Source organism: Carica papaya, chromosome 3 (assembly GCF_054855325.1).
Source record: "Carica papaya isolate Zhongbai chromosome 3, ASM5485532v1, whole genome shotgun sequence".
In the NCBI taxonomy this organism is placed as follows: Eukaryota; Viridiplantae; Streptophyta; class Magnoliopsida; order Brassicales; family Caricaceae; genus Carica; species Carica papaya.
The window spans coordinates 28,016,412-28,029,911 of NC_142311.1; the positions used below are offsets into that span (position 1 = coordinate 28,016,412).

Genomic DNA, 13,500 nt, shown 5'->3' on the forward strand with positions numbered 1-13,500 from the left:
GCCACAGTCCGCCGGTTCATTGGCTGGCTTGAGTTGTAGTGCCGGGTATTTTGCTTAATATTTTTTGTACATTCATTTATAGTTCACCAAGTGATAAGAGTGTCATTACAAGCATCTTAAAAAGTAGAACAACAAAAATAGAGGTGTGGCGCACAGACCGTTCATTTCGGCGTTAGTCGAGGAGCAGGGGCATTTTGCTTGATATTAGAAGTAGAAGTAGAGGTTCAGTGTGCGCACATAGCGAAACAAATTATGGTAGGGGGAGGGAAGGAGAAGGGGTACGTGTGTTTGTAGCACGATATGGGACAGGTGCGATCATACCAGTGCTAATGCACCGGATCCCATCAGAACTCCGTAGTTAAGCGTGCTTGGGCAAAAGTAGTACTAGGATGGGTGACCTTCTTGAAAGTCCTCATGTTGCTCCCGTCTTTTAGCGGATTTGGTGTTAATCGTTACACGCGATGAAACCACTGTACACTGGCTCATTTATCAGCCGAGTTGCAGCACCAGGACATTTTGCTTAATATTTTTTGTACACTCATTTATAGTCCACCACGTGATAAGAATGTCATTATGAGCATTTTACATAGTAGAACAATAAAAATAGAGGTGCAGCGGGAGATCCATTCATCTCGATGTGAGTCGAGGCACCAGGGCATTTCGCTTGATATTAGAACTAGAAGCTGAGGTGAGGTGTGCGCGCACAGTGAATCATATGATGGAAAGGGGGAAAGATAGAGAAGGGGCACATTTGCAGCATGGAATGGGACAGGTGCGATCATACTAGCACTAATGCACAGTATCCCATTAGAATTCACAACTAAACGTGCTTGAACGAGAGTAGTATTGAGATTGGTGACCTCCTAGGAAGTCATAGTGTTGCACCCCTCTTTTTGCGGACGGGGTGTTTAACGTTACGTGCGACCGGAGCAATAGTCCCCCGGTTCATTCGCTGGCATGAGTCGCAGCGCCAGGGCATTTTGCATAATATTTTTTGTGCATTCATTTATAGTCCACCACATAATAAGAGTGTCATTGCGAGCATCTTAAATAACAACAAAAACTGAGGTGCGGCGGGCGGTCCATTCATCTGAGCGTGAGTCGAGGCACTGGGGCATTTCGCTTGATATTAGAACTAGAAACGAAAGTGAGCTGTGTGCGCATAGCAAAACAAATGATGGGATGGCAGAGGGAAGGAGAAGTGACACATGCATTTGCAGTACGGAATAGTGCAGGTGCAATCATACTAGCACTAATGCTGATCTCATCATAACAACACAGTTAAGCATGCTTGGGCAAGAGTAGTACAAGGATCGGTGATGTCCTGGGAAGTCCTCGTGTTGCACCTGCCTTTTTGCGGACGGGGTGTTAAAAGTTACACGCGACTAGAGACACAGCCCGTCGGTTCATTCGCTAGCGTGAGTCACGGCGCCGGGTCACTTTACTTGATATTTTTTATGCATTCATTTATAGTACATCACGTGATAAGAGTGTCATTATGAGTATCTTATATAGTAAAACAAAGAAAACAGAGGTACGACTGGTGATCCGTTCATCTTGGTGTGAGTCGAGGCACCGGGATATTTCGCTTAATATTAGAATTAGAAGCAGAGGTGTGGTGTGTGCGTACAGCGAAACAAATGATGGGAGGGGGTAGGGAAGGAGAATGGGGTATATATATATGCAGCGCATAATGGGACAGGTGCGATCATACCAGCACTAATGCACGAGATCCCATCAGAACTCCGCAGTTAAGCATGCTTGGGCGAGAATAGTACTAGGATGGGTGAGCTCCTGGGAGGTCCTCGTGTTACACCATTCTTTTTTATGATGGAGCGTTAAATGTTACACGCAACTGGAGCACGGTCCGTCGGTTCATTTGCAAAAGTGAGTCGCAGCGCTAGGGCATTTTATTTTATCTTTTTCATGCATTCATTTATAGTCGACCACATGCGAGAGGAACCACGGTCTGCCGGTTCATTCATCGATGTGAGTCGTGGTGCCGAGACATTTATTCTAATATTTTTTGTGTATTCATTTATAGTCCACTACATTACAAGAGTGTCATTACGAGCATCTTACATAGTATAACAATGAAAAAAGAGATGCAGTGGACGGTGCGTTAATTTGGGCATGAGTCGAGGTGCTGGGACATTTTGCTTTATATTAGAACTAGAAGTAGAGGTACGGTGTGTGCGCACAGCGAAATAAATTAGGGGGGGGGGAAGGAATGAGAAGGGATATATGTATTATTACACGGAATAGCATTGGTGCGATCATACCTGCACTAATCACCGTATCCCATCAAAACACCATAGTTAAGTATGCTTGGGCGAGAGAAATACTAGGATGGTTGTCCTCCAGGGAAGTCCTCGTGTTGCACCTGTCTTTTTACAGATAAGGCATTAAATGTTTCACACAAACATAGCCACGTTCTTCCAGTTCATTTGCCAACGTGAGTCGCGACCTCGAGTCATTTTGCTTAATATTTTTCATGCATTCATTTATAGTCCATCACGAGGTAAGAGTGTAATTACGAGTATCTTATATAGTAGAACAATAAAAAAAGAGGTGTGGTCGGTGGTCCGTTCATCTAGGCTTGAGTCGAGACACCAGGGCATTTCGCTCGATATTAGAACTAGAAGCAGAAATGTAGTGTGCGCATATAACAAATCAAATGACGGGATGGGAGAGGGAAAGAGAAGGGGTATACCAGCATTAATGCAACAGATCCCATAAGAACTCCACAACTAAGCGTGCTTGGACGAGAGTAGTACTACCTCATTTGTTTCGTTGTGCGCACACATGACACCTCTGCTTCTAGTTCTAATATAGAGTAAAATGCCCCAGCACCTCGAATCATGCCCAAATAAATGGACCACCTACCACACCTTATTTTTTGTTGTTCTACTATGTAGGATGCTTGTAATGATACTCTTATCACGTGGTGGACTATAAATGAATGCAGGAAAAAGATTAAGCAAAATGTTCTGGTGACATGACTGACGCTAGGGGACTGTGCCTCATGTCTCGTGTATTGTTTAATGCCCCGTCCGCAAAAAGATAGGTGCAAAAAGAGGACTTCCCAGAAGGTCACCTATCCTAGTACTACTCTCGTCTAAGCACGCTCAACTATAGAGTTCTAATGGGATTCGATGCATTAGTGGTGGTATGATCGTAACCTTCCCATTTTGTGCTGTAAATATATATCCCTCTTTTCCTTTCCTACCCCTACCATCATTTGTTTCGCGGTGCACGTACACCACAACTCTTCTTCTAGTTATAATATCAAGTGAAATGCCCCGGCACCTCGACTCACGCCCAGATGAACGGACCACCTGCCGTACCTTAATTTTTGTTGTTCTACTATGTAAAATACTCGTAATGACACTCTTATCACGTGATGGACTAGAAATGAATGCACGAAAAATATTAAGCAAAATGTCCTGATGCCGATGGACTGTGGCTCTTGTTGCGCGTAACATGTAACGCCCCAGCCGCCAAAAGATGGGTGCAACATGAGGACTTCCCAAAAGGTAATCAAACCTAGTACTATCTCTCGCCCAATCATGCTTAACTTAGGAGTTCTTATAGGATTCGGTGCATTAGTGCTGGTATGATGCACGCATCCTATTTTACGCTGCAAATACATATATCCCTTCTCCTTCCCTCCCCCCTCCCGCCATTTATTTCGTTGTGCGCACACACTATACCTCTGCTTCTAGTTTTAATATAGAGCGAAATGCCTTGGCGCATCGACTAATGCTCAAATGAACGGACCGCCCACTACACCTCTTTTTTTATTTTTCTACTATGTAAGATACTCGTAATGATACTCTTATGTCGTGATGGACTATAACTAAATGTACAAAAAATATTAAGTAAAATACCTCGGTGATGTGACTCACACCAGTGAATGAACTAGCGGACCTTGACTTCAATCGCGCGTAACATCTAATGCCCCGTTCGTAAAAAGACGAGTGCAACACGAGGACTTCCCAAAAGGTCATCAATCCTAGTATTACTCTTCACTAAGTACACTTAACTTTGGAGTTCTTGTGGGATCCAGTGCACTAGTGTTGGTATGATCGCACCCATCTTATTATACGCTGCAAATACATATGTCCCTTCTTCTTCCCTCCCCCCTCCCATAATTTTTTTAGCTGTGCGCACATACCACCTCTGCTTTTAGTTTTAATATAGAGCAAAATATCTTGGTGCCTCGACTAGTGCCCAGATGAAGGGATCGCTCGTTGTACCTCTGTTTTCGTTGTTCTACTATGTAAGATACTCATAATGACACTCTTATCTTGTGATGGACTATAAATAAGTGCACGAAAAATAATAAAGAAAATGCCCCAGCGCCACGACGCATGCTTGCGGACTGCGGCTCTAGTTGCATGTAATGTTTAATGCTCTGTCCGTAAAAAGAAGGGTGCACCACGAGGTCTTCCCAGGACGTTATCTATCTTTGTACTACTCTCGCTCAAGCACACTTAACTGTAGAGTTTTGATGGAATCTAGTGATTAATGCTGGTATGATCACAAAATCCCATTTTACGCTGCAAATACATATACTCCTTCTGCTTCCCTCCTCCCTCCCATCATTTGTTTTGTTGTGCATGCACACAACACATCTACTTCTAGTTCTAATATCAAGCGAAATGTCCTAACTCCTCGACTCATACCCAGATAAATATATCACCCCTTGTACGTCTGTTTTCATTATTCTACTATGCAAGATGCTTGTAATTACACTCTTATCACGTGGTGGACTATAAATGAATGCATGAAAAAGATAAAGCAAAATACCTGGGTGCCACGACTCACGTTTGCCAATGAACCAGCGGACCGTGGGTCTAGTCAAGCGTAATGTTTAATGCCCCGCCTGTAAAAAGGCGGGTACAACATAAGAAATTCCAAGGAGGTCATCTTTTTTAGTACTACTCTCGCTCAAACACGTTTGACTGTGGAGTTCTAATGGGATCCGATGAATTAGTGCTGGTATGATCACACCTGTTCCATTACGCCCTGCAAATACGTATACCTCTGCTCATTCCCTCCCTTTCTTGTCATTTGTTTTGCTGTGTGCATACATCGCACCTCTGCTTCTAGTTCTAATATTAAGCGAAATGTCCCGGTGCCTCGACTCACACCAAGATGAACGGACTGCCTGGCGCACCTCTGTTTTCATTGTTCTAGTATGTATGATGCCTGTAATGATACTTTATAATGTGGTGGATTATAAATGAATGCATAAAAAATATTAAGCAAAATGCCCAAGCGCCGCGACTCACATTTGCGAATGAACTGGTAATCCGTTTCTATGGTCGCACGTAACGTTTAATGTCCCAACCCCAAAAGGACTAGTGCAACACGAGGACTTCTCAGGAGGTCACCCATCTTAGTACTATCCTCGACCAAGTATGCTTAACTGCAGAGTTCTAATTGGATCTAGTGCATTAGTGTTGATATGATCACACTTTTCAAATTTTGCACTCAAATGCATGTACCCCTACTCCTTCCCTCATCCCTCCCATTATTTGTTTCGATGTACGTGCACACCACACCTCTTCTTCTAGTTCTAATATCAAGTGAAATATCACGGTGCCTCGACTCACGCTCAGATGAACAGATCGCCTGCCGCAGCTCTATTTTTATTGTTTTACTATGTAATATGCTTTTAATGACACTCTTATCACGTGGTGGACTATAAATGAATGAACAAAAAATATTAAGCAAAATGCCCTGACGTCGCGACTCACGTTTGTGAATGAACTGGCGGACCATGGCTCTAGTCGTGCATAACGATTAGCACCCTGTCTGCAAAAAGATTGGTATAACATAAAAACTTCCCATGAGGTCACCAATCCTAGGACTATCTCGCCCAAGCACACTTAACTACTGAGTTATGATGGGATCCAATTTATTAGTGCTGGTATGATCGCACCCTTTTCATTTTTCACTGCAAATACATATACCCCTTCTTATTCCCTCCCCCTTCCCGTCATTTGTTTCGTTGTGTGTGCACACTGTACCTCTGCTTCTAGTTCTAATATTAAGCAAAATACCATGACAAACTCAACTTACGGCAAGATGATCGATCGCCTGCCGTACCTCTTTTTTCATTGTTTTACTATGTAAGATGCTCGTAATGATACTCTTATCATGTCGTTGGCTATAAATACATGAAAAAAAAAAGATAAAGCAAAATTCTTTGATGTCGTGACTAACCTTTATGAATTAACTGGCGGACCGGTGGTCCGGTCACGAGTAGTGTTTAACGCCCCCATCCACAAAAAAGGGAGCAACTCGAGGACTTCCTAGGAGGTCACCAAATCCAAGTACTGCTCTCACCCAAACATGATTAACTATGAAGTTCTGATGGGATCCTGTGCATTAGTCTGTATGATCGCACCTATCCCATTTCGTGTTGCATATACATATACCCCTTCTCCTTCCCTCCCCCCTCCCATAATTTTTTTCATTGTACACGCACACCCCACCTTTGCTTCTAGTTTTATTATCAAGTGAAATGCCCCGACTCCTCGACTCACGCCAAGATGAACGGACCATTCGCCACACCTCTGTCTTAATTATTCTACTAATTAAGATGCTCGTAATGACACTCTTATCACGTGAAGGACTATAAATGAATGCACAAAAAATATTAAGAAAAAATTCTCCAGCGTCGCGACTCACGTCGACGGCCTGTGTCTCCAGTCCCGCGTAACATTTAATGTCTCATCCGTAAAAAGACGGGTGTAACGCGAGAACTTCCCACGAGATCACCCATCCTAGTACTACTCTCACCCAAGCACGCTTAACTGTGGGGTTTTGATTGGATCTGGTGTATTAGTGATGGTATGATCACACCTCTCCTAATCTACGCTACAAATACATATACCCCTTCTCCTTCCCTGCTCCCCTCCCATCATTTGTTTCAATATACATGCAAACCGCACCTCTGCTTCTAGTTCTAATATCAAGCAAAATGGCCCAGTGCCTCAACTCACGTCCAGATGAATGGGCCACCCGCTGTACCTTCTTTTTCGATATTCTACTATGTAAGATGCTCGTAATGACACTCTTATCATGTGCTGGATTATAAATAAATTTATGAAAAATATTAAGTAAAATGCCTCGGTGCCACGACTCACGCTAGTGGACTATGGCTCAAGTTACACGTAACGTTTATCGCTCCGTCTGCAAAAGAACTAGTAAAACACGAGGACTTCCTAATAGATCACCCACGCTAGTACTACTCTCACCCAAGCACACTTAACTGTGGAGTTCTGATGGGATCTGATGCGTTAGTGCTAGTATTATCGCACCTGCCTTTTTATGTGCTGCAAATACATATACCTGTTCTCCTTCCCTCCCCGCTCCCATCATTTGTTTCGCTGTACACGCATACCGCACCTCTGCTTCTAGTTTTAATATCAAGTGAAATGCCCTGCCACCTCGACTCATGCCTAGATAAACGAACTGCTCGCCGCACCTTTGTTTTTGTTGTTCTACTATGTAAGATACTTATAATGACACTCTTATCTCGTGATAGACTATAAATGAATGCATAAAAAATATTAAGTAAAATTCTCCTACGTCATGACTCATGCTGGCGAATGAACCGGTGGACCATATCTCTTGTCGCATGTAACGTTTAATATCCTGTCCACAAAAAGATATGTGCAACACGAGGACTTCCCAGGAGGTCACCCATCCTAGTACTATTCTTGCCCAAGCATGGTTAACTACAGAGTTCGATCTGGTGCATTAGTACTAGTATGATCGTAACCCTTCCTTGTCGCGCAAAATGTCCTGGCGCCTCGACTCACACCAAGTTGAATAGACCACCTGTCGCACCTTTTTTTTCGTTCTTCTACTAATTAAGATGCTCCTAATGACAAGCTTATCATGTGGTAGACTATAAATCAATATATGATAAATATTAAGCAAATTGCTGCCATGCAATGGCTCACGCATCTTTGTTTTTCTTGTTCAACTATCTAAGATACTTGTAATCACACTCTTATCTCGTGATGGACTATAAATGAATGCACAAAAAATATTAGACAAAAATAACTTGACGTTGCGACTCACGCTTAGAGACTGTGGCTCCGGTCGAGCGTAACGTTTAACGCCCTGTCTACAAAAAGAGAGGTACAACACAAGAACTTCCCAAGAGGTCACCCATCTTAGTACCACCCTCGTCCAAGCACACTTAACTGCAATGTTCTGATGGGATTTGGTACATTAGTACTGGTATGCTCGAACCCGTACCATTTTGCGCTGCAAAAATATGTGCCCCTTCTCCTTCTCACCCCCCTCCCGTCATTTTTTTCACTGTGCGTGCACACCGCACCTATACTTCTAGTTTTAATATCAAGTAAAATGCCCAAGTGCATCAATTCATGCCCAGATGAACGGACCGCCCGCCGCACCTCATTTTTTATTATTCTAGTATGTAAGATGCTCGTAATAACACTCTTATTACGTGGTGAAATATAAATGAATGCATGAAAAATATTAAGAAAAATGTCCCAACACCACAACTCACGTCAGCAAATAAACCAGCGGAGTATGGCTCCAATCGCGCATTATGTTAAACACCCCATCCGCAAAGTGATAAGTACAACACGAGAACTTCCCAAGCGATCACCCATCCTAGTACTATTCTTACCCAAGCACGCTTAACTGCAAAGTTCTGATGGGATCCAATACATTAGTGCTGGTATGATCGCACCCATCAATTTTGCACTGCAAATACATATACTCCTTCTCCTTCCCTCCCCCTCCCGTCATTTGTTTCTTTGTGCGCGCACACCGCACCTCTACTTCTAGTAATGATATAGAGCGAAATGCCCCGACGCTTCGACTAACGGCTAGCTGAACAAAACATCCGTCGTACCTTTGTTTTCATTGTTCTACTATTTAAGAAACTCGTAATGACACTCTCATCTCGTGATGGACTGTAAATGAATGCACAAAAAATATTAAGCAAAATGACTCGGCACCGCGACTCATGCTGGAGGACTATGGCTCCAGTCGTACATAATATTTAATGCCCCATCTGCAAAAAGATGGGTACAACACAAGGACTTCCCAAAAGGTCACCCATCCTAGTACTACCCTCGTCCAAGCATGCTTACCTGCAAAGTTCTTACAAGATTTGGTGCATTAGTTCTGGTATGATCGGACCCGTACCATTTTGCGCTATAAATGCATGTGCCCCTTCTCCTTCCCTCCCCCCTCCCGCCATTTATTTTGTTGTGCACGCACATTAAACCTCTGCTTCTAGTTTTAATATAGAGCAAAATAGCCCGACACCACAACTCATGTCTAGATAAATGTATCGCCCGTCGCACCACTTATATCATTATTCTACTATGTAAGATACTCGTAATGACATTTTTATCTAGTGATGAATTATAAATGAATGTACAAAAAATATTAAGCAAAATGCCCCGACGCTGCGACTTATGCTGGTGGACTGTGGCTTCGGTCGTGCGTAACATTTAACACCTCGTTTGCAAAAAGACTAGTGCAAAATATGGACTTTCAAGGAGGTCGCCCATCCCAATACTACTATCACCCAAGCACGCTTAATTGCGGGGTTCTGATGGGATTTGGTGCTTTAGTGCTTGTATGATCGCAACTATTCCATTTTGCGCTGCAACTATATATACCCCTTCTTTTTCCCTTCCCCTTCCCATCATTTGTCTCGTTGTGCGCACACACAACACTCTGCTTCTAGTTCTAATATTACGTGTAATGCCTCGTGCCTCAACTCATTCCTAGATGAACTGATCGCTCATCGAACCTTTTTTTTCGTTGTTCTACTATGTAAGATGCTTGTAATAACACTTTTATCATGTGGTAGACTATAAGTGAATGCATAAAAACGATAGAGCAAAATGCCCCGATGCCACAACTCATGCCTGTGAATAAACCAGCAGACTGTCGCTCTAGTCTCGTGTAACGTTTAACACCTTGTTCAAAAAAAATGGGTACAACACGAGAACTTCCCAGGAGGTCACCCATCCTAGTACTACTATTGCCTAGACATGCTTAATTGTAGAGTTCTGATGGGATCCGGTGAATTAGTGCTGGTATGATCGCACCCGTCCCATTCCACACTGTATATACATATACCCCTTCTCCTTCCCTCCCCCCTCCAATCATTTGTTTCACTATACGCGCACACAAAACATATGCTTCTAGTTTTAATATTAAGCAAAATGTCCCTGCACCCTGACTCACGGTCAAATAAAAAAACTGCCCCTACACCTCTATTTTTGTTGTTCTACTATGTAAGATACTCGTAATGACACTCTTATCACATAATGGACTATAAATGAATGCACAAAAAATATTAAGAAAAATACCCTAGCACCGCGACTTTCACCGGAGAATGAACTGGCGGACCGTGGATTCGATCGCATATAATGTTTACTCTTCTGTCTGTAAAAAGAGGGGTGCAACATGAGGACTTCCCAGGAGGTCACCCATCCTAGTACCACTCTCGCCCAAGTACATTTAGCTCTAGAGTTTTGATGGGATCCGGTGCTTTAGTGCTGGTATGATCGCACCCGCCCCATTATGCACTGCAAATACATGTGGCCCTTCTCATTTCCTCCCCCCTGCCATCATTTGTTTCACTGTGCGTACACACTGTACCTCTGCTTCTAGTTTTAATATCAAGCGAAATGCCCCAGCGAATGCCTAAATGAATGGACCACCCGTCGCACCTCTGTTTTTATTGTTTTACTAATTAAGATGCTCATAATGACACTCTTATTATGTGGTGGACAATAAATGAATGCACGAAAAATAAAGCAAAATGCCTTGGCACCGCGACTCATGCCAACGAATGAACTGGCGAACCATAACTCTGTCATGTGTAACATTTAACGCCATATTTTAAAAAAGACAGGTGCAACACGGGGACTTCCAAGGAGGTCACCAGTCCTAGTACTACTCTCGCCTCCCATCATTTGTTTCGTCGTGCACGAACACCGCACCTCTGCTTCTAGTTCTAATATCAAGTAAAATGCCCCGTGGCTCGACTCATGCCTAGATGAACGGACCGCCTGCCGCACCTCTACTTTCGTTGTTCTACTATGTAAGATGCTCGTAATGATACTCTTATCACGTGGTTGACTATAAATGAATACACGAAAAGTATGAAGCAAAATGCCCCTGTGCCGCGAATCACGTTTGTGCGTGAACTGGTAGACTGTGGCTCCGATCATCCATAACATTTAACACTCCCTCTGCAAAAAGAAGGGTGCAACAAGAGAACTTTTTAGGAGGTCATCCATCCTAGTACTACTCTTGCCCAAGCACACTTAACTACGGAGTTTGATGGGATCTAATGCATTAGTGCTAGTTTTATCGCACCCCTTCTCTTCCGCGCTGCAAATATATATACCATTTATCCTTCACTGCCCCCTCCTGTTATTTGTTTCGCTGTATGTGCACACTGCACCTCTGTTTCTAGTTTCAATATCAAGCGAAATGCCAAAGCGTCTTGACTCATGTGTAAATGAACGGACCACTCACCGCAACTCTATTTTTGTTGTTCTACTATGTAAGATACTCATAATGACACTCTTATCTCGTGGTGGACTATAAATGAATGCAAAAAAAATATTAAGCAAAATGCCTCAACGTCGCGACTCATGTCGGCAGACTGTGGCTCCAGTTGCACGTAACGTTTAACTCCCCGTCCCCAAAAAGACGGGTAGAACGCGAGAACTTCCCAGGAGGTCTCCCATCGCAGTACTACTTTCGCCCAAATACACTTAACTGCGGAGTTCGATGGCATCTGGTGCATTAGTGTTGGTATGATCGCACCCCTTCCATTCTGCGCTGCAAATACATATACCCCTTCTCCTTCCCTCCCCCCTCCCGTCATTTGTTTCGTTGTGCGCGCATACTACACCTTTGTTTTTAGTTCTAATATCAAGTGAAATTCCCAGGCACCTCGACTCACGCCCAGATGAACTGACTGCCTGCCGTACCTCATTTTTTGTTGTTCTACTATGTAAGATGCTCGTAATGACACTCTTATTATATGTTGGCCAATAAATGAATGCATAAAAAATATTAAGCAAAATGTTCCGGCGCCGCGATTCATGCTGGTGGATTGTGGCTCTGATCGCGCGTAACATTTAACACCCCGTGCCAAAAAGGCGAGTGCAATAAGAGGACTTCCCAGAAAGTCGCCCATCCTAAAACTACTCTCGCCCAAGCACGCTTAGCTGCGGAGTTCTGATGGGATCCGGTGCATTAGTGCTTGTATGATTGCACCTATCCCATTTCGTGCTAGATATACATATACCCCTTCTCCTTCCCTCCCCTTCCCATCATTTATTTCACTGTGTGCGCACACATCACCTCTAAAACTAGTTCTAATATCGAGAATAATTACCCAGCACCTCGACTCACGCCTAGGTGAACAAACTGTCCATCGCACCTTTATTTTTGTTGTTCTACTAATTAAGATGCTTGTAATGACAATCTTATCACATGGTGGGTTATAAATGAAGGCACAAAAAATATTAAGCAAAATAACCCAGTGCTGCGACTCATTTGGGCAAATAAACTGGCGGACTGTGGCTCTAATCGGACATAACGTTTAATGCCCCGTCTACAAAAAGACGGGTGTAACATAAGGATGTCCAAGTAGGTCATCCATCTAAGTACTACTCTCGCTCAAGCACGCTTAACTGTGGAGTTCTGATTGGATATGGTGAATTAGTGTTGGTATGATCGCACTCAAATGCATGTACACCTAATCATTCCATCCCCTCTCCCATCATTTGTTTCAATTTGCACGCACACCGCACCTCAGTTTTTATTTGTTATATTAAGCAAAATGCCCCGGTCACCCAACTCACACCCAGATGAACGGATCGCTCACCGCACCTCTTTTTTTATTTTTATACTATGTAAGATACTCGTAATAACACTCTTATCACGTAGTGGACTAGAAATGTACACATGAAAAAGATAAAAAAATGCTCCAGTGCCGCGTCTCACGTATGTGAATGAACTGGCGGATCGTGACTCCGATCACACGTAATGTTTAATGCCCTATACACAAAAAGATAGGTGCAACACGAAAACTTCCAAGGAGGTCACCTATCCTATTATTACTCTCATCTAAGCACGCTTAACTGTAGAGTTCTGATGGAATCCGGTGAATTAATGCTGGTATGATCGCAGTCGTTCCAGTTCGCTCCGCAAATACATATACCCCTTCCTCATCCCTACCCCCTCCTGTCATTGTTTCGCTGAGCGCACACACCGCATCTTTGATATTAGTTCTAATATAGAGCAAAATGTCCTAACCCCTCAACTCATGTCTATATTAACAGACCGTCGGCTGCACCTCTATTTGCATTTTTTTACTATGTAAGATACTCGTAATGACATTCTTATATCGTGATGGATTATAAATGAATTCACAAAAAAATATTAAACAAAATGCCT

General features: G+C 43.2%; 9 pseudogenes; 2 read left to right on the top strand and 7 right to left on the bottom strand.

The window, feature by feature from the left end:
* The first annotated feature begins 307 nt into the window (after window positions 1–307).
* Window positions 308–426, top strand: LOC148267524 (5S ribosomal RNA; annotated as a pseudogene).
* Window positions 427–1,700: 1,274 nt separating this feature from the next.
* On the top strand, window positions 1,701–1,819 carry LOC148267525 (5S ribosomal RNA; annotated as a pseudogene).
* A 3,547-nt stretch (window positions 1,820–5,366) lies between these two features.
* LOC148267526 (5S ribosomal RNA) lies at window positions 5,367–5,485 on the bottom strand (annotated as a pseudogene).
* A 2,675-nt stretch (window positions 5,486–8,160) lies between these two features.
* On the bottom strand, window positions 8,161–8,279 carry LOC148267527 (5S ribosomal RNA; annotated as a pseudogene).
* Window positions 8,280–8,629: 350 nt separating this feature from the next.
* LOC148267528 (5S ribosomal RNA) lies at window positions 8,630–8,748 on the bottom strand (annotated as a pseudogene).
* A 336-nt stretch (window positions 8,749–9,084) lies between these two features.
* On the bottom strand, window positions 9,085–9,203 carry LOC148267529 (5S ribosomal RNA; annotated as a pseudogene).
* An 804-nt stretch (window positions 9,204–10,007) lies between these two features.
* LOC148267530 (5S ribosomal RNA) lies at window positions 10,008–10,126 on the bottom strand (annotated as a pseudogene).
* Window positions 10,127–10,475: 349 nt separating this feature from the next.
* LOC148267531 (5S ribosomal RNA) lies at window positions 10,476–10,594 on the bottom strand (annotated as a pseudogene).
* Window positions 10,595–12,198: 1,604 nt separating this feature from the next.
* LOC148267532 (5S ribosomal RNA) lies at window positions 12,199–12,317 on the bottom strand (annotated as a pseudogene).
* Between the last annotated feature and the right edge of the window lie 1,183 nt (window positions 12,318–13,500).